The following is an 18,816-nucleotide window of genomic DNA, read 5'->3' on the forward strand; positions in this document are numbered from 1 at the left end:
TAATTGAGTCGAAACTAAAATAAGCAAAGTTTGTTTTATCCAATGCATTTTCTTGCTTGCTTGTGAAAGAAAAACACTTTAGAGAGGGGTTTGCTTTTAATGTTCATGGAAATGTATTTACATCTTAGAGATTCCTCTCTGCTCTAGTGTAATTAACCTGACTGGTCTTTTTGTTATTGTTGTTTTGATTTTTAAAGCAAAGACATTGGCGAAGCTTAATACTTTTTTTAATGGTTTGAATTCCCTGGGACCAGCAGGGTTTAAATAGCCCGTTCTGTGCACAGCCACGAGCGTTATCCCTCTCCCATGTGTGTGCATTCACGTTGTGTGTTTGACTTCACACATGGCCCCAGAGGGGAAACAGGAGCAGGAGCCCAACGCGATGATGCTGTGCACCACTTCCAGGCCCACACTGATCTTTCCCTTCCAGAAGAGCCTGCAGGGACACTGCTGGGACTAGCCAGTGTCTTCTCTCTTGATCAAGCAGGGAAATGAAGTGGCTGCCCTTGAAATGTTCATGGTCTTGCTGAAGATTGTTCTTTGTTTCTAATCCATGTGGTTATGAGGGTGGAAGAGACAAGTTTAAAACCTGGGCTACACATCCTTCTGCTGAGACAATGTTGCTTGTAGAGGAGGAGATAAATTTTCTATCTGTCGGGGTGTGTTTGTGTGCAGGGATTGCCATGCTGCCTGCCTCTGAGCCAAAGCAGTGGCCAGAGCCAAGCAAACCTTATCAATTCCTCAGCCAGCAGCTTCAGGCTTCCCTGTGCAGCCAGTGGGCCACCTTCTCCCCTCTCAGCTGCTGGTCTTGCCCTGGGTGAAAGGCAAAGCCCTCAAAAACAGCATGTGAAATGCTGCAAGCCCCTGGGGACATGTCCTGCAGAGAAATTACTACTAGTGTGGATGTATTTCCCTCATGCCTCCTAATCCTCTGGTGCTGAGCTGCCTTGGGGGACTCTGGGCCACCCTACACATCAAGCAGTGAATTCCCTCTAAAATTCACGGGACTGATAGCCAGAAGCAGGGCTGGTTTATGACCTAGCTTGGACATCTGAGGCAGTTGATTGTGGGGTCAGCTCTGACCTTACTGCTAGGCAAAGCAGGCACCTCTTGTTTTTTGCTTTGCCCACCCATGTCCTGAAGTAAGCAAAACCCACAGAGACTTTGCATCATTCCAGCTACGAGATTAACAGGAAACAGTTAATGATTCTGAAAACAGACAAGTTTCGTGTTTTGTGGCTTTGCTCTTCTGCTTCTGTTTTGGCCTGTCTACGGAGCTAGGCGCCTGCTCACTTTACCCTTGTGCAAGAGACCAGTTCTGCAGCAACGCTAGGACTTGAGCGCTCTGCCCACAGACTGACACCCTTGTATCACTCACATTTATTTCTACATGACCTCTTCTCCAGTCCTTTGCGATGGAGCAAAGCGATGGGAGCATTGCAGAAGGGCCAGGTAGAGGCGGGGGAGGTTGATCAAGGGGGGTGCTGAGTGGGCTGTGGGATGGGAGCCGCAGCACGTCCGCGGCAGCTGAAGCCCCGCAGCGGGGCAGGGGAAGCTGGTGGCTGCAGAAGTGCTGAGCGTGGCAGCGATGCCTTCCTGCTGCTGAGTGCTGCCTCAGCCTCATCTCCCCTGGGCTCTGAGAGGCCAATTACCAATTCACAGAGCCTGTTTCAGCACAAACAGGACCTTCAAAGAAGTTGTGAGGATTTCTGATTTTGTTTTTTTGTTGTTTTTTTTTTCTTTTTTTTTTTTTTTTTTGTATATCCTCCTAAAAAAATGAAAGCAGAAAGACCCATACATTAAGGTCAAGTACATAATTGTTTCTAACAGGAATTTCAAACATTGTCTCTTCCTCTAGGTGGGTGTTGCTGGGTCAATTACCCTGACTACCCAGTGGCAGACACAGTAACCCCCATCTGCACTTGAACACATCCTCTCTAAAGCAGAATTTAAAGGAGGCCTTTTTCTTTAATCTCACAACTTTGGGGGGGTTTCTGGTTGGAGAATTTAGCCAGCTTTCATCTCATGGAGGTCTGATGCTGAGACTTCTCTGGCAGTGAAGGTGTAGGAGAAATCAGGCGGGTGGCATGGGAACTGTGGTCCTGTGATAGCTCTTGTCTGGGCTAAGGTGGAAAGTCCTGTGGGGAAAATGTACCGTGTACAAAGGAGCATACCAGAAAATGCCTGTTAATGGCTGAAAGACGCTCAAATTACATTCCTAGCAGTTTGGGATAGACATTAATCAAGTCCCTCAGTTTACCTATCTCTACATTGGCTATAAAAAAGATGCAGTCATGAGGCACACTGGCTTGCACATCTCTTACTCTCTGTAATAAGCATGCTCAGGAGCTTCACAGCAAAATCAGGGTTGCCACAGCAGTGGGAGATGGAATTCCTTCTCCAGTCACTCATTCCAACATACTTGCTTCTCACTGGATTTTCTCGGGTACTTCTTGTTGTACCACTGAGTGTTTTAGTTCCTTGTTTACTGCATGAATTTTCCTGAGGCAGCCAAGTGGCTTGCTTTTATATTCTCACCTGCATCATGAGGGCTGACAAAGAACTTGGATCAGTGAAAAACCACTGAACAAAGTGGCTTCACTTCAAATTGTTACATTTTGAGAGATGATTTTTTTCCCACCCTCTTTATTTTTTTAAGTGAATTTAAATTAACAGACATCACTCAGGTGTAGATAATACACAGATAGGAAAGATTTGACATCTACAAATCTGTTCCTTCATTAAAGCCTTCTGTTTAGCCACCTGCAGTGTGGACAACAATGGTGCAGACCCCTCTGAACTCTGTCCTTTCTTCAGGCTACTTGGACCTGGATGAATGAGCTGAGGGATGCAACAGCTGCTCTGCCTCCTTCTTCCTTCAGATCCTTTCTGTTCCATTCACACTTTACAGAGTGTTCATCACTGTTGCATCGCAGCACCTCACGCTCCTTCCAAGACCTACCAGGCTTACCTGTTGTCTTGCGTTTCACAGGGATGTCGTTGTAGCATCAACTTCACCTCATATGTTTTTAAACTGACCCAAAGGATCGTTTTTGTGTTGACTTTCACAATTGCAGAAAATTTAATATGTTTTCCATTAAATGGATCTCTTAACAGTGAATGTAATGGTGAGACAAACTGTTTCGACTCAGCTGAGAACAGCAACAAGATCTGGCTGCATTGAGCAGACAGTAGTGTGGAAGAGGACACCTACAATATCAATGACTTTAATATCCTAATACGTTCAGTCAAGATCCTTTACTTGGGTATTAGCATCTTTGAACTTTGTACTGACTTGCATCTCTTCTCTCTTCTGGGATGAAATACCCAAAACTTCTAATGGAAACTCATGGCCTTTGGTGTCCCATTTGATGAAGAAAGTTGGTTTGCAGCAAGCTCTGGATTCCTTTAATTCCAGGGGGAAAGGAGTCTGTGTAAACTGTCTCAAATTCAACTCTAAAACTGAAGCCAAAACAATCAGTAGCTACTACTGAAAAATCTACAGTGATATTATTTTAATTTAATCCATGTGATAAATTTAGCACACCTTTGGTACTGCACCAAATAATATTTTGCACATTAGAGAAGGCAAAAGCAACAGGAGTATAAATAATTCTATATGTTAGTTGCATTTAAACAGGTTTGAGTTTCAGTGTTTCATAGAAGTCCTTTAGATTTGGTCAAACCCAAAAATAGTATTTACCCAAACTCAAATAATTTAGGAGCTTTTTTTTTTTTTTTTGTGTGTGTGTGTGTGTGTGAATATACCTGTCTTTTTTAGTGGTGATGTTGTTCTGGCTAGTTTTCTTTACCCTAACAGAGGTGACTCCGCAGCACATTTCTTTTGACAAAAACACACAAAACCAACACGGATCAGTTAACACAGATGACATCTTTAAACTTGAATACATTTTTTCACTATAAACGCCACCAGTCAACTTTCGTGTAGGTAGGTTTCCATTGTTAGTTGTCAAAGTCTTCTTGAGTGGATTTCCCACTGTGTCACTTTTGTGTGAGTCAAATCAAGATTATAGGTAACAGAGAAGAAAAAGAAAAAGAAGAGAAGGTTAGACCCTCATTTTAGAGTTTAAGAAAAATCTACCAGCAGGTTGCAGTTCGAGTTGGTAATATACATGAAAGGGGGAGTCCAAGCCGTGTCACAGGTATCACTATATTAGGCTTTCAGGAAAAAGCATACAAAACACATATTGTAGTGGTCACACACAGAGACATAAATTTAGGAACAAGATCTGCCTTAGCTTGAACATAGTCAGCTCTGATAATAAGGAACAATGGACCGAAGCTATTATGAAACGAAACCCAGGTGCCTGAATGGAGGGAGCTTTTAGTTGAGTTCTCCTGAAATAAAAAAAAAAGTCTAACTTTTTTCACAGATATATGTTGTCCTAATTTTTCTCTGTTCTTGCTGGAGAAGACAGCTGATTTTATTTGGAATCTGCTTAATGACTTGTTCCACGCTGAAATTTTCTGGAGTAACATTTACATGAGATTTGGGGTTTTTTTTCATCTTTTCTGTCCTAAATAATTTTATGTACATGGGGATTTTGGGTGTGCAAAGAAAACATGCTAGGGTATCCCCTGTATCGTATCCGTGATGTAGTAGCCAGCATGGATTGCAGATACTTTGCAATAGTTAGGGTAGTTCCCAGTCTTACATGAGTGGTGTAAAAATATGTGTGATATTCATTAATTCATTTAATGAGATTGTCAGAAACAACCTCAAGGAGGAGAAGAAGTGAATACCTAATCCTGGGCAAAAGCTTGATTTATTGCAAAAATCACTTGTTTGACACTTTGTCTTGACCTGTATGGGATGTGACCAGAGTGCTGAGACATGTTTAAGAAAGCTGGAGGACTGGGAGAACAGAAACCTTCATCAGAATTTGAAGATTCCCACAAGGATATAAGAAGGACAGAGGCAAAGTCCATGTTGTCAGAGGTATCTGATGATGTCAGACCTCCAGCCGTGGGATTTGCAGGTAAGTTTGCCTTTTCTCACTAAAGGAGTACATTCCTAGGGGAATCTACCTATGGGTACATTCTAGGCTTGAGAGGTACGTGCAAAGACCTTTGGTCATACAGAAGACTTTTTTTCTGTGTTATCTAACTTTCTTCTTGCTTGGAGTAAACCAGCTTAGGATGAGAAATTTGTCTTTTACTCTTCTCTTAACCACAGGCCACTAGCTTCCAATGGAAACCACTGCATCTGGTGCTTTTGAAGTAAGGATGGTGGCCCCATGCTGTGTAGCGCTGCACCCCCAGAGTTTTGTCTAAGGGCCTGAACTTTATGGGAATCCACCTCAGGGATTCAGTAGTATGGAGTAATGTTCTCTTGACTTTAAGGAGCAATCGTAGTATCTGGGGAATTAACACAAGGCTGAGCTAACCTTGTATTTGGGTGAAACGCTGGGCCTTCTCTCCTCTGCCGAATCAGTGGCAATTACTAGATTTTCATCAAAAGTTTAGTCAGCAACAGGTTAATAGTACTAAACATTAATATTTTGGCCTATTGTACAAAACATACAAATATTCAAGGGTGTTTGCACTGAGGCTTTTGGCTGGACCTCTATAAAGATGCAACCAAGAAGCCAAACATATGTTCTGGTGTTCTAGGCTTTGATTCTTAATCATGTTCTGTGCTTGCGTTCAGAGGTTTGCTTTGGGACCGTCTCCAGTGTGAGAAAATATGACAGAGAAATCAAACACAGAGGTTATGCATAACGGCGTGGTGTTCATATCTGAAGGGGAGCTTTTGTAAGCACTAACATTATTCTTCTTTTGACAGTAGTCACACATTTTCACTCGGTTTATCTTAACTGGGAATAACCCCTAAGACAGGATGTCTCCGGGCACTTCAGAGAAGTGCTTTTTGAAGGCAAAGGAAATACTGTTACAGGGCTGTGCCTCACATCTCTTTGACTGTTAACAATCCTATAAATACCACCACTGAGTGCAGTATGTGTCCATGGCTGGTCTCAAGTGTAGCTGCAGCGCCTGGCTCGTAGCACAGGAATATTCTCTTGATCTAGGAGAATGTTCCCCAGCTTTACTAATACTTGGCTCCCTGACACAGACTAAACCAGCTCTGACAGGCCATATAAGAAGGCACTGGCTGAGCATGTAAACTAAGCAATATGTCATGGTATGGGGAAAATCGGTTACCAGCTGTCACAAAGAGTGAATTCTGAAAGATTCCTAGGAGCAGAAAAAAGATGGAAATTAGGGGTTTGGGATGGGTTTGGGTTTGCTTCAACCTGACATTATGCTTTTCCATGGCTATGAAACTTTTCAGGAATGGCTTTCATACTTTCTCAACATATCACCCTTCTTACCCATTGTGTTTACCAGGAAAAAGGGCTTACTTGTAAGTTGAACTTCCCTTGTCTTTCCCTCTTTCTATCCAGAAATTTCATCTTCCTTATTTTTAAAGTTTCTTTTTAACTGTTTAAAATACTGTAATGGAAAAAATCTATCAGTATATGGAGAGAAGTGTAAAAATTAACCAAGAAAACATTGCCTAATTCTAAAATGCATTTCATCTCTTTTGTAACTTTTTTGCTCTTTGGTAATTTGATAATTACAAGGGAATGTACTTCACTGGATAGGTCTAATATCTGATATATCCGCAAAGTCAATGGAAGTATTTCAGTAACCTGAAGACAAGCTGTAGTTTCCTGAGAAAACAGAAACTCAAGTTTCTTTTCTTCCCATCAGCCTTGTCATCTCTTCTTCCTCACATGTGCAACCTCATTTTCCAATGCATATTTCTATCTTACAAATGCTGAGGCATGTAGCAGGTGTGAAAATCTGATATATCAGCTGTTGAAACCAATTGATTTTGATCACAGCTCACTTTGCATTGGGATTTAAATGGTTCTTTCTGCAGAAAATGCCACAGAATATTGGTCAGGAACTGTAAGAGGAAAATGGAACTGGATTTAGAAAACACCTCACACTAACAGAGAACACTGAGAGCAAAAGAGCAGAGACATGAAGAACATCGTCCACTGCTGGCCAAACTGCAAGATAATTAAAACAGAAATAGCATGGGGCAAGAAAGAGGCTAATTAATTCCATCAGAAGGATGTCATCTAGCAGTTAAAGACAAGAAGGAAGCGCTGTATAAAGTGGAGATGCGCATGGCAGTCTGCCAATCTATCACAATCTTCTTTTATTTAAGATGCTTATTAGTAACTTATATTTCAAATTAAATATTTATAGTTCTGTTAATAGCATGCAAGAAAGGGGCCTATTCCTGAGATTAGTCTGTACCAGAAGTTCTCTACTGATGCAAATTAGATCAGTGAAGCTTGGGATGTTCATGCTTGCATGATTTGTACTTTGGGGCTACAGGCTGGGGTGGCCGCTAAGCTAACTCTAGGCACATTACTCCTCTCCACGAATGTGTGTACCTCTTACTTTCCTGCAAAGTGTTTTCCCGGCATCGACTGTTTTGGGCTCAACAGGTCTTTTAAGTGATTCTGTGTTGTAACTTTCATGGCTGGCAGGCCAGTGTTGTTATTCCCATTCTCCCACGTGGAGACTCCTGCAGCTTTTAAAGGAGTTGCCCAAGGACACGCAGAGAAGCAGTGCCAGCTCTGTGAATATACAGCCCCACCATTCTTATTAGATTCCATGAAAGATGAGATTAGGCCCTTTGATGCTTTCAGTGAGTGCTGAAGCCTTTACCAATGATGTTGTGAAAGGTCATTAGAGAAGAGCTGGGGGCCCAAATTCAACAGCTACTCATGGGAACAGTCCTTGGTATGTGGAACTAGTCCAGGAGAAAATGTGAAAACAGGAGTGATTTATATTGAAATGAGGGTTATGAAGACAACAATGACCACTGAAACATACACAACAATAACTCAGAACAACCTGTCTCTGGCACACTCTGCTGTACCATCTTTTTAACCCTGGAGGAGGCAACTGGGAAGAGAGACTTAGAGCAGATCTGTGGGACAGATATGAGTGAACAAATCTGACTTCTATCTAGGTGCTTCTGGGTTCTCATCAGCCCCTTTCAAGGCGTAAGGGAAACCATCTTGGTCCTCTGTGATCTGCTCCCTGGGATACAGATAGCAGGACAAAGCAGTCATTCTCTTTTTCTCCCATGGTAAGTGGTCTCTGCCCTTTTGATATTAAATATATGGGGTCTTTCCAGAAGGGTAGTGTGAAATGTCAAAGAGATAATGTATATAAGCATTCATCTGGTTTGCAACCATTTTATACCCACCACACAAAGACATAGAAGGCTTCTCACTCATTTCTCTGCACTCATCATGCTGCCATTGTGGGACCAGAAGATAATGAGATGAATAGGAAGCATTTCCACAGCATGAGCAATGTAGGAACATCATTATTAATGTTCGTACAAAATATCCCATCTCTACATGATGTCTACATATCTGAGATACAGCCCTCTGCCAGATATAAAAAACCATGACCATCCAACAGTGATCTGTTACTTAATGGAAAGTCTGCTCAAATTTCAGTTTAAATTGCATTTATTATTTATGTCTCAAGTACAGTCTATGTATAATGAGTATGTCTTCCTGTTATAGTGCTAGAGGATTAGTAGTTTCCATTTAAACAGGCAGATTTGGCCCAGAAGGATGTTGAATATGTCCATAATCAATGTTTAAAAATTGTAAAAATCCTTTGAAATCGGTGCAAAAATTATAATCAAGTAGCCTTTTCTATATATACTGAGGTGCATGCTTTCATGAGACTGGGGCCAGGTACCTGCAGCTTTGCTCCCAATTACTAGTCCTTTTCTCCCTGGCTCCTGGTGGGTTAAGTTTTCCTCCTGGGTGAGTGTGCCAGCCTGAGGGCAGAATCTGTAAGGATGGAGTTCAAAGGGGTGTACAGGGCCAGAGATGGACAGTTATATATGTGGTGTTGGAGGCGATGCATACAAGAATGGCTGCAGTGGCATTACCTGCAGGTAGACGTTACGCTAGATAATCATATTTTGATTTTGGTCACCCTTTTCTCTTTGTAGCTTGCCCTCCAGCAGGGATGGTTTTCAAATATAATCTTGAGGTGACATTTTTAGTAGCTGATTTCTGACTGTTTTGGTCTGTGACTTGTTCACAAGTAGTTCTTTGCGCACATTCTGTGCTCAGCAACCTGTGTGTGAGATCTCTTGACCTTACTTGGGTGGGTTGCACGCCGCCAGGCAGGAATGGGTGCCCGTAGCACTGCAGATCTCACTGGCACAGTGAATCCAGGCATTTGAATAATTCATTGCCAAGATATCTGGACATATCTGACAAACTTTGTGTTCAGTTTTTTTGGTTTTGTTTTTTTTTTTTTTTTCCCTGAAGCCTTGGAACAATGCAGTTTATCTTCTCAGGCTAACTCATTCATATTCATATTTGCTGTAGACATTTTGAATACTTTACTTGAAGCTGCACTCAGAAGTCCACAGTGGAACAGATGGTAGAAAGAGCTAGGAATTTTCTTGATATTTTATGGGTTGGACAACAACCACAACCTGATCCAACAAATTTTCTTGTTCTCAAACATTTTACTGTCAATACACTCCTCAGGAATGTACTCAGAGTTGTTTGGGGACATGGAAAAATATTTACCTCAGCCTTCCACAATTTATTACTTATTGTTTAAAAAAGTTGCCTCTTTTCTGTGCCAACATTTATCATCTTGGGAAACATACTGGAATATAGCAGTGATATTAAATAATAATATGCTCTTTGCTGGGATAAAATAATATTGCTGGGCCACTGCAGAGGAAGCCAAAACCCACATGTGAAATGGTTCCTTTGGAAGAGCAAAAAGTCTCAAAGTTTGTTAGCAAATAATTTAGCTAGTGGTACAGACATCAAATGGCTTCAGCAGCACTTGCAAAGCTATTCTGAATATGTATTTCCCCTGGAGTACTGGGGCACAAAGCCACTGTAATGAAGGTTAGAACCATAATAAAAAGAATCCCTCACCAGTAAAAAATGGTAATATAATAATAATAAAAAAAATCATTGCAGAAGATTGAAGGGAAGGAAGAACAGACTGTGTGAGCCTTTCAGCAATTCACATTAATTTAACTTCTGTTTGCATCGCCCTGAATTAGGGGCTGCCTTAGTGCCTGGGTGGGGGCAGCAGCTCAGGGTTCCTTCTTCCTTCTTCACCGTGGCTGGAGAGGGAGAAGCTGACATCCCTCTCCTCCCATCGTTAGGCTGCTTTCTTAGCTGAGCATTTCTCCTTATATTTCCCAGCACACACACCCCCACCCCCCCCTAGTTTAATACTTTCTCTTGTGCAGCCCCTTATGTTTGGCGGAGGTTTCCCATGCAAAACTGTAGAGCTACAAATGCAACATTCTGGAAATATTTCACTAAAATCCCCCTTTGCTGAGCTGCCTATGAAATACTTGATAAGGACTACACAGTCCTGTGTCTGTCGTAAAATGAATGTCCTCAAGGACTTCCTCACTGTCTAGTTGTGCCTGCCTACTACTTCTTGTAGGCTACCCAGTAAGTTTAGGGGAGGAGAGACCATCTTTACTGCAATGCCCCAGTACAGCCTGCTGCAGAGAACCCTTGAAGCTTCCTCTGTAACCCATAAATCAGACGAATGCAATACAATACAATAACCTAAGATATATCTTGAATTATCCCCTCACTTCTGAGTGGACTTCTGCTTGCTCACCTGGGAGCCGGGAACTCCGTGCTCCCCAGCAGCTGAACGTGACACCTCCCAAATGGGGCATCTCCAGCGGGACCCTCCACGGGCCCCTCTTTGCTGCCCCAGGAGCACACGTGTGTGCCGATGGCCGGTGCTGGAATGGCTGAGGGGACCTCAGCGTGGAGGGGGCTGCAGTTTTCCTGGGAGGTGATGGGGTGCAACTGCACCGTTTGGGCTGTTTGCTCTGAGAGTTGCGCACCGGTTTTGGCACCACACACAGTACGTTATTTAACCTTCTAAAGACTCGCTCATCTTGTGGGTGCCCTTGCATGCACCGAAGAACAAATACAAACTTTATTTCCCCTTTGATATACGGAAAGGGGAAAAGAGGGGGGAAAGGATCAGCTCTGTGCTTGGAGGAAGAAGAAAGAGCATTAGAACAGATGGGTAAGCTGAAAGGGACAGAGCAATTCTCAAAAAATATAAATAACTGCTAATAAAGGCACATTTGAATACCGAGTTTAGTTGTGAAGGATCCAAAGAGCCCTGTGTGCACAGGAATTGTCCTGGCCCACCTCTGAAGTGCTCCCACCTGAAGGGCAGGGTGCCCCAGTTTCTTGAAAGTACGCTCTGGACTCGACACAAGGTATGAAACAAATCTTTGAACCCTGGGTGCTTTGCCCAACGCCTGTTCCTTTATTAGAAGCCCAGAAGCCAGCATGGAATAAGCAGGGTAGCAGTACAGCGCGGCACATTTTTATAGCAAGGCCAAATCTTTATTATGCTTCTTGGCCCAGTTTAGTGGAGAACACTGCTGGGCCTGATTTCAGTTTTGATATCATACACTGAGGCTGCAGACCCTTAAGAGTACAAGCTGGAGAAAAGAACATAGAAAATGTTAGGAATGAGAAAAGGCCATTCAACACATTGATGCTTGTCTCTTGTAATACAGCGTTTCCCCCAGGATAGCATCTAATTGCTTCTTGAACGAGCCCACTGTCTTTGCCTCAACAACCTTGCCCAGTAGGCCATTCCAAACATTTATTATTCTTTGAGTGACAAAGCACTTCCTTATGTCTCCTCTGAATTTGTTTTTTGAACTTCCATTTATGCCCCCGATCCTGTCATCTGTGCAGTATCAAAAGTAGTAACATGCATTGATATTATCCATTCAGCTAAGATTTTTGTATACTTCAGTTAGACCCCCCTTAAATGTCTTTTTTTTTTTTTTTTTTTAAAGTTGAATAGATTGAGGGGTTTTTTCACCTTTCAGTAACTTCTACAATTCTATCCTGGAACCAAGTCGAGCAAAAATATTTGTTAAAGCCTGACTTACATTAGACCACACTGAATGGATGTATAAAGTCTACTATAGAAACACACTTCAGTAATTATTTTTTTTTCCTTCTTTTGGAGACTAAACTATCATTTAGTTTCCCTGATCCTTGTGTCTGGTTATTTTGACAAAAGTTAACTAGGAAGAGGCAAGAATAAAAAGCTTGATATGAAATTTGGAAAAAGCTGATAATCCCTAAATTTTTCCATTTATACTGTGGGCTTTTCTCCCCCCCTCTCCGCCACTCTGCTGCTCTTCTCTTTCTCCAAGTAATGGTTTGTTTTGAAAAAAGAATTGTTTATCATATGGGATTTTCCGTGTGGCAATGCTTTGCAGAATCTATATGAAGAAATGTCAAAATTCATCCTCAATCCCCCCAAAAGCCACAGGATCAAACGGTCGCAGGTTCAGCCCTCATCCACTGCCACAACCAAGGTGAATAGTTCATTACCTTTTTGGATTAAATTCTACGGCATATGTGTTATGCAGGAGGCCAGAACTGATGATCTAATGGTCCCTCCTGGCCATAAAAAATATCTACAAATAATGATTATAGATGAAATATATATACCCTGCACAAAGTCAAAACCAGCAGGATTTGGGTGGGAACAAGAAATTAAAGAAAGGAATTTTGCCTTAGCCCTTTCCCAGAAGCTGGACAAACAGCTATGACCATTAGCCTGACTGCAGTAGTGGATGCTTATTCATTGTCTCTAATTTTTTTTTCATTATATTAACAATGTGGGGGTTTTTTAGGCCATCTGTAAATCTTTTAGTTTTCTCTGAATTCCTTCCCAATGCATTTCTAGGAATGTGGGATCCGAGCAAGATGGGTGGGTTGTCCCTGCAGTGCATGGCTGAGTCGGGGTTATTTCCTCACGGGCTCTTCACTGATGTAAACACATGCTTTCCACACCATCACTGAGTTTTGGATCAGGTAAATTAGTACTGGAACTAATTAGCTTAGTGAGAGCAGTAGCATCATTTATAGTTTGGAAATGAGTTTGTTCAGTGTCATCCTGTGTATTTTCTGCACAGGGCTGCACTGTGGGATCCAGACACGCTGCTGGATGCATCGCAGCCGAGCGAGTCATTCTCCTTTCCCCTGGTTGGGCTCACAGCTGTCAGTCAGCCCCACGCCAATGTTGTGTTGGACTATACTGGATCATCTGGGGGTAATGAGCAAGTCAGCCCCATCAGTCTCAGGAAATGATTTGTGCTATTATATTACCAGGGAGAGAAAACTGACGTATGAGATGGTAATTATCGGGATCACGCTTCAGTTCTTCTCTGAAAAATCTGTACAATATTTGCTTTGCTCCAGGCCCTGGGAATCTCCCATGATTTGTCAAAAAATAATGTTGTTGTTGGTACAATAAATTTGTTATTCAATTCCCTAAGTGTTCTGGGTTGTATGCAATCTGGAAAGCTGATTTGTTTATATTCATATTTTTTTCTAAATCCCTTTACCCATTCTTTGTCATTATCTTTATTTTTACAGGTTTATTTTTCTCCAGTGTTTTCTAGTTGTTCAAACTTCGTGTTTGTATATTTATTTAAAGGCAGATTTCAAAAGAGTTCAGTCTCTCGGTTTACTGAAGGATTCAACTCCTCGCTAGTACTTCATCTCCCCTGGTACTTTTGCGAATGCTCTTGTTCTCCTTACCCATCTATCTAGTGCTAACGTCTTTGGTCTCTTTGCTACTCATGTCTGTTACTCACAAACCTCAGAGTCCTGGTTTTGAACCACAATCCCCTTATGTTCAGCATGTCTTTGGACATTATCTGCTCCTTTTTTTTTTTTTTTTTTAACAGAGGAATTCTGAGGCTTCTTGAATTGAAGTGTTTTTAGAAGCCTCAAACTTTTTTCCACACAGATAGATTTCCATGCTCTTGCCTAGGAAGGCTTATTCCTGCCCCATGTAATGCCACTGCTGGGAGACGAGGGCCTGCAGCCCAGCACTGGTCACTGCCAGGAGAGATGGGGCAGGGGCAGGGTACTGCCCCATGGCATGGACAAGCCCAGAACAAGGCTTTCTTCTCTCACAGGCTTCCCCTGAGATTCTAGCAAAGTCATTTAATCTTTCTGCATCAGTACCACATCTGTACAAATGAGGATTTAAACCTGTCTCTAACATGCAGCTACAAAGAGACTTTCAGAAGCGACTGAGGGTGTCAGACACCATGAGAAGGGCTTTGCCATCCCAGCTGCTTTGTGGTGTGCTTCTGCTCCCCGTGAAGGTTCTCCTTACTCTTCATGCAGTGTGCAAGGCCCCCACCAGGTGAACCTCCAGTGCAGAGGACATCTGTCACCACCCTTGCATCAGAGCTGCCGTGAGGGAAGAACATCTCTAGGAGGACTGAAACCATGAAAGCTCCATGTCCTGGTGGAGGCAATGTGAAAAGGGTTGTGAGGCTTTTGTTATCTTTGGCAAGCTTTTCCTTCTATTCTGTCCAGTGTTTCAGATTGTTAGGACGGCTTGTCCTGTCAGACCTACCAAATATAACTAGAGCATTCACTGGATTTAAACATTTTCAAGTGTTTACAACCACATCACCTCCCTGGAGGAATCTCCGAACTGTGCTGCTTGCTGTATTGTCTTTGGCTGGGTCTTTAGACTTTCTGAATTTATGCGCTTAAAAATCAATGAGCCTTGGTTAGACAAGAACCCAAACACTGTGACTTCTCATTTGGGTGACTCCACTCCTAGGATTTCACAGGGATTATGAGAGATATAAATAAACCTCAGTTTTGTAGCATTTAGAGTCTCTATCAAAATTTTAAGTCGATTTAAAATGATGGGCCAGATATGCTGTGTGAATCACATTTGAAATCATAGGTAGTCTTTATGTGGTAAAGTCTGAGAAGATATTAAATATTAAAGGACTTGTAACTGAGGTTTCTTTAGCCTCTACAAGACAACAAGAGTTAGTGACAAAGAAGCCCATGGTAACGAAAAGCCTGGTTTTATAAATATTATCACTCAGCTCTGGGCTCTTCTGCACCGTGTAGATCTCATGCGCTGTAGCTCCCCAGGGCAGTTGGGTGGCAAACGCAGGTGTGCAGACACGTCCACAGCCAGCCCCATCCTCCCTGCACAGTTGGCAGCATGAATGCGAGCTTTCTCCTTCCCTGGACTTCAGAGCTCCCCAAAGGCCTGTCCAGGCTGCTTAAAAGTGAAATGAGCAGAGTTTGGACCTTTGGTTAAAACACAGCCTGGCCATGCCTAAAAGAGTGTACTAGGACACCCTCTTGGTTGTGGGCCATATGGCCAAAGTCCTCATCAGAGGATCTCCTTCTGCTGCAGTATTATGTGTCAAGCTGAAGCAAACAGGATTCTTCCTTCTCCTTTGAAAAAGCCATAAAAATAGGCATGGAGAGATGGAAGAAAAAAAAAAAAAAAAAAAAAAAACCTGGCAGGAAAAAGGAAAGAGAAAGAAAGAGACTGAGAAGAAGATGGATAAAGGGGAGAGAAAGAGCTGTCTCTCTCAACAGTCAAGGCAATAGGTGATGTGCCATCTTCCTCTCAGTATAAAGAAGTTGTGTGGGAAGGGGGAGATGACAGATAATGTATCAAAGGAAATGAACTGCAGTATTAAGATTTTGACTTCGCTTTGTCAAATTTGCGGATGATTACTATATAACTCTCTGCAGCTCCTCAGTGATGGAAATGCTCTTCAGATCCTCAAGACATAGTATCACTGGTAAAAAACAACAGCTCTTTAGAGAGATGCTCACTTGAAGTACCAGGCTTCTTCCAACACTGTTACCCCTTCTGTGTAGTCTCTATGTACTTGAGATATATTTCCTCCCTGACTGACCATAAAATTAGAGCTCCAAAAATACAATGGGAATCTCTGAAGTAAAATTTAGTTCAAATTTATAATTTCCAATTTGATGTGATAACCAACACACTTCATTGCAATTATTTGATATCAAGAACCAAGGATAACTCCTATAATATATATCAGTATGCATGGCCTTATGGTAAGCATGCTGGAGGAAGAATTGATCATTGGGTCAGATATGGTCCCAAAACACCTCTGAAAACCATGGATATGTTTTTACTGACAGCAGAGTATTCCTGAGCAAACTCTTTCAGAGTAGCCATTTTCACAGACAGCTGAGATATGAAAGCTCAAGGTTGCTGCCTGTCAAAACGTGACCAAAGGATTTTCTGTAATGGGAACACAAATGAGGAGCTTGACATGGCCGATGGCTCAAATACAGGCAGGAAATATAAAAAGATTTAAAAGAATATGGAATAGTGAAAGAATGCATGCAAAGAAAGACAAGAAACTCATATTTCAAAATATTACAAAAAAAAAAAAACCCTCAATAATTAAAAAAACCCCAAACAACTCTTCAGGGAAGTGTTTCAGATTTTTGTTCATTGCTCAAAAATCAAGACAACCTTCCATTTATTTTTCTGTTTGATCATCTTTGCTTTCTCCTCTTCTATCTCCTGCTTTTTCCTTGACCAAGGTGATACAAGGAATTATAGAAGAAGAAAAGGAAGCAACCAAGACAAAAAAGCCAGAATGAAAAAGCTAATTATTTCTGGGCACTCTGACCATATTTCATGTCCTTTGGAAAGGAAATTACTTCAGAGTGTTTTGTGGGTTGTCCTCCCTCTGGTTTTGAACCCCAGTAGAAATGGGGCATGGAGAACCCCTGAGCAAGCCAGTACATCCTGAAGGTGAGACATCTACAGTGCAGGAGGAGCGGGGCTCACTGGGAGGTGGGAAGGGCTTCAGCTACAGCAGCCCTGAGCACACCGTACATATAAGACCTGCATAGGTAAGGATTCCTACTCAGAAAATTCTTCAGTTTTTTTCAAATGAAGATGTAATTTCTGTCCTACAAATCAAGTATCTTTAATATTCTTATTCAGTAGTAGATGCAGTATCCTTTGAGGCATCCTCAGACATTAAGCTCCTAAAAATCAGTGCTTTGCCCTGGGAAACAAAATAAACATTAAAAAAAAAAACATATACAAGGATTGTGTCCAGTGTGACCTATCCCTGTCTGGGGGTGGAAGCGGGGGACTGGAGGGAAGAGTTTTTCTTGTTAACCAGTCTGAAGCGTTTCCCAAACAATGAAACATAGAACAGTAAAGGAAATTTATAGCTACATCTCTGTCTTGGCCTATCTCCAACCCTTAATGCTCCTCATTCATGGCTTTAAAATGGTAAAAGAATGGGATAGTTGATAAATGGAAAACAAAATAAAATCAAAACAAACCTCTTAAAAACAAGCTCTGATCCAAGAGATCACTTTTGCCCTCTAAATCAGGAGAATTCGCACCTCATTGCCATCAATGGGGATTCCAGACAAGATATATCCAAACGGGAACAAAGTTATTTGAATGAAAAATTCAGCCATCCTCCTTCCTCTGCCTTCCTCTGTCAGCTGCCAGAATTGGCACACAGAAAGAGACCTCTTCAGCCTCATAACGTTTGAAGTGAAACTTTTTGGGGAATACTGAAAGTCACTCACAGTCCCAGGGGAACGGTGAGCCATTTTTTCCACTCTCCCTTCTTTGTAGTTTACTTTCCCCTATATACTTTTTCTTACTGCAGCTTTTCTGATCACAGTATCACAGTGACTTTATCACCATCACCTCCTCATTGTGAACCAGCCTATCCCTTGGAGGCAAAGAGCCATTGTGGAGGTGGTAAGTAATTTGTTTTGTTCAATGGATTTCTTGTTATGCATGCATGCAAAGCCCCTTTTATCTCACATTTAAATTTGTGTTTTCCCTCTCATGATTGGTTTTGTGACATCAAAAAGCTTTCAGCATCTTCAAAAATCAAGAAGAACAAACTCTTAGAAAAATAAAATAAAAATAAAAAAGAAATCCTTCTTAATACACCCAGCATTTCAGTGCAGCTTTAGAAAAGGGGGGATTCACATGGGATACTGGCTACTAACGACTATGGAAATAAGCCTGATTTTTTGATCTCTAGGCCCAAACATTATTCATATTTTTTTCCTTAGCCTCAAACAATGTCTTCAGATAGCCCAGGTAAAAGCAAGCCAGAAACAAAACAACATCATAGAGGAATTGCTTTATGCAGATACTTTCAGCTATGCTACACAACTCGCATTGTCTTTGAACCCAGTGTGATGAGAGAATGATTTGAGACTCCAGGGACAACTCCTGGATATGTTTTTACTTCAGCATATTGTAGTGAGACAGAAGTCTTTGGCTTAAGAAATGTGTTCAGCAATCTTCTGCATTTGGGGGTTTTTATTATTATTTCTATTGCTCTAGTAACACTTTGGACAACGTTGAGAGCTGAGGTCAAGGAGCAGACACGCTGTACATATGAGGTTATGCAGACTCTCTTCAACCTTTAAGAAAATGGTTTGTCCGTGCTCAGTGGGAGGCTGAGAGCAGGAATGGGAAAGTCTGAGCCAAACCCTCCTCCTCAAAATCAGAAGTGGCTATAATTGTTAGGCTGCTTTTCAGGAAAGGAGCCACCTATATCCTTTGATTTTCAGTCACCTGCCTACTTTTTTGAGAATGCTTTTATCAGTTGACTTTTTAGGAACTGGTTAGCAGTTGCCTACATATCTACAATGAATTGGAATATTGAACCTCAATATAAGGGAGTTGTACATAGCCTATGTACTCTGACATGCAGTACCCAGATTTTTAGATTCAAATAACTTGAAGAGAAAGGCACTTGAAACACAGTCCACAGAATGGTTGTCAGAGGTTGTCTGAGAAACTGTGTCATAAACTGTTTGGGATATCCATTTATCTACAATTCTATCTTGTTTCCATAAAATTCAGGTTCATTCTAGA

Source organism: Athene cunicularia (assembly GCF_003259725.1).
Source record: "Athene cunicularia isolate RWA chromosome 6 unlocalized genomic scaffold, athCun1 chr6_part1, whole genome shotgun sequence".
NCBI lineage: Eukaryota > Metazoa > Chordata > Aves > Strigiformes > Strigidae > Athene > Athene cunicularia.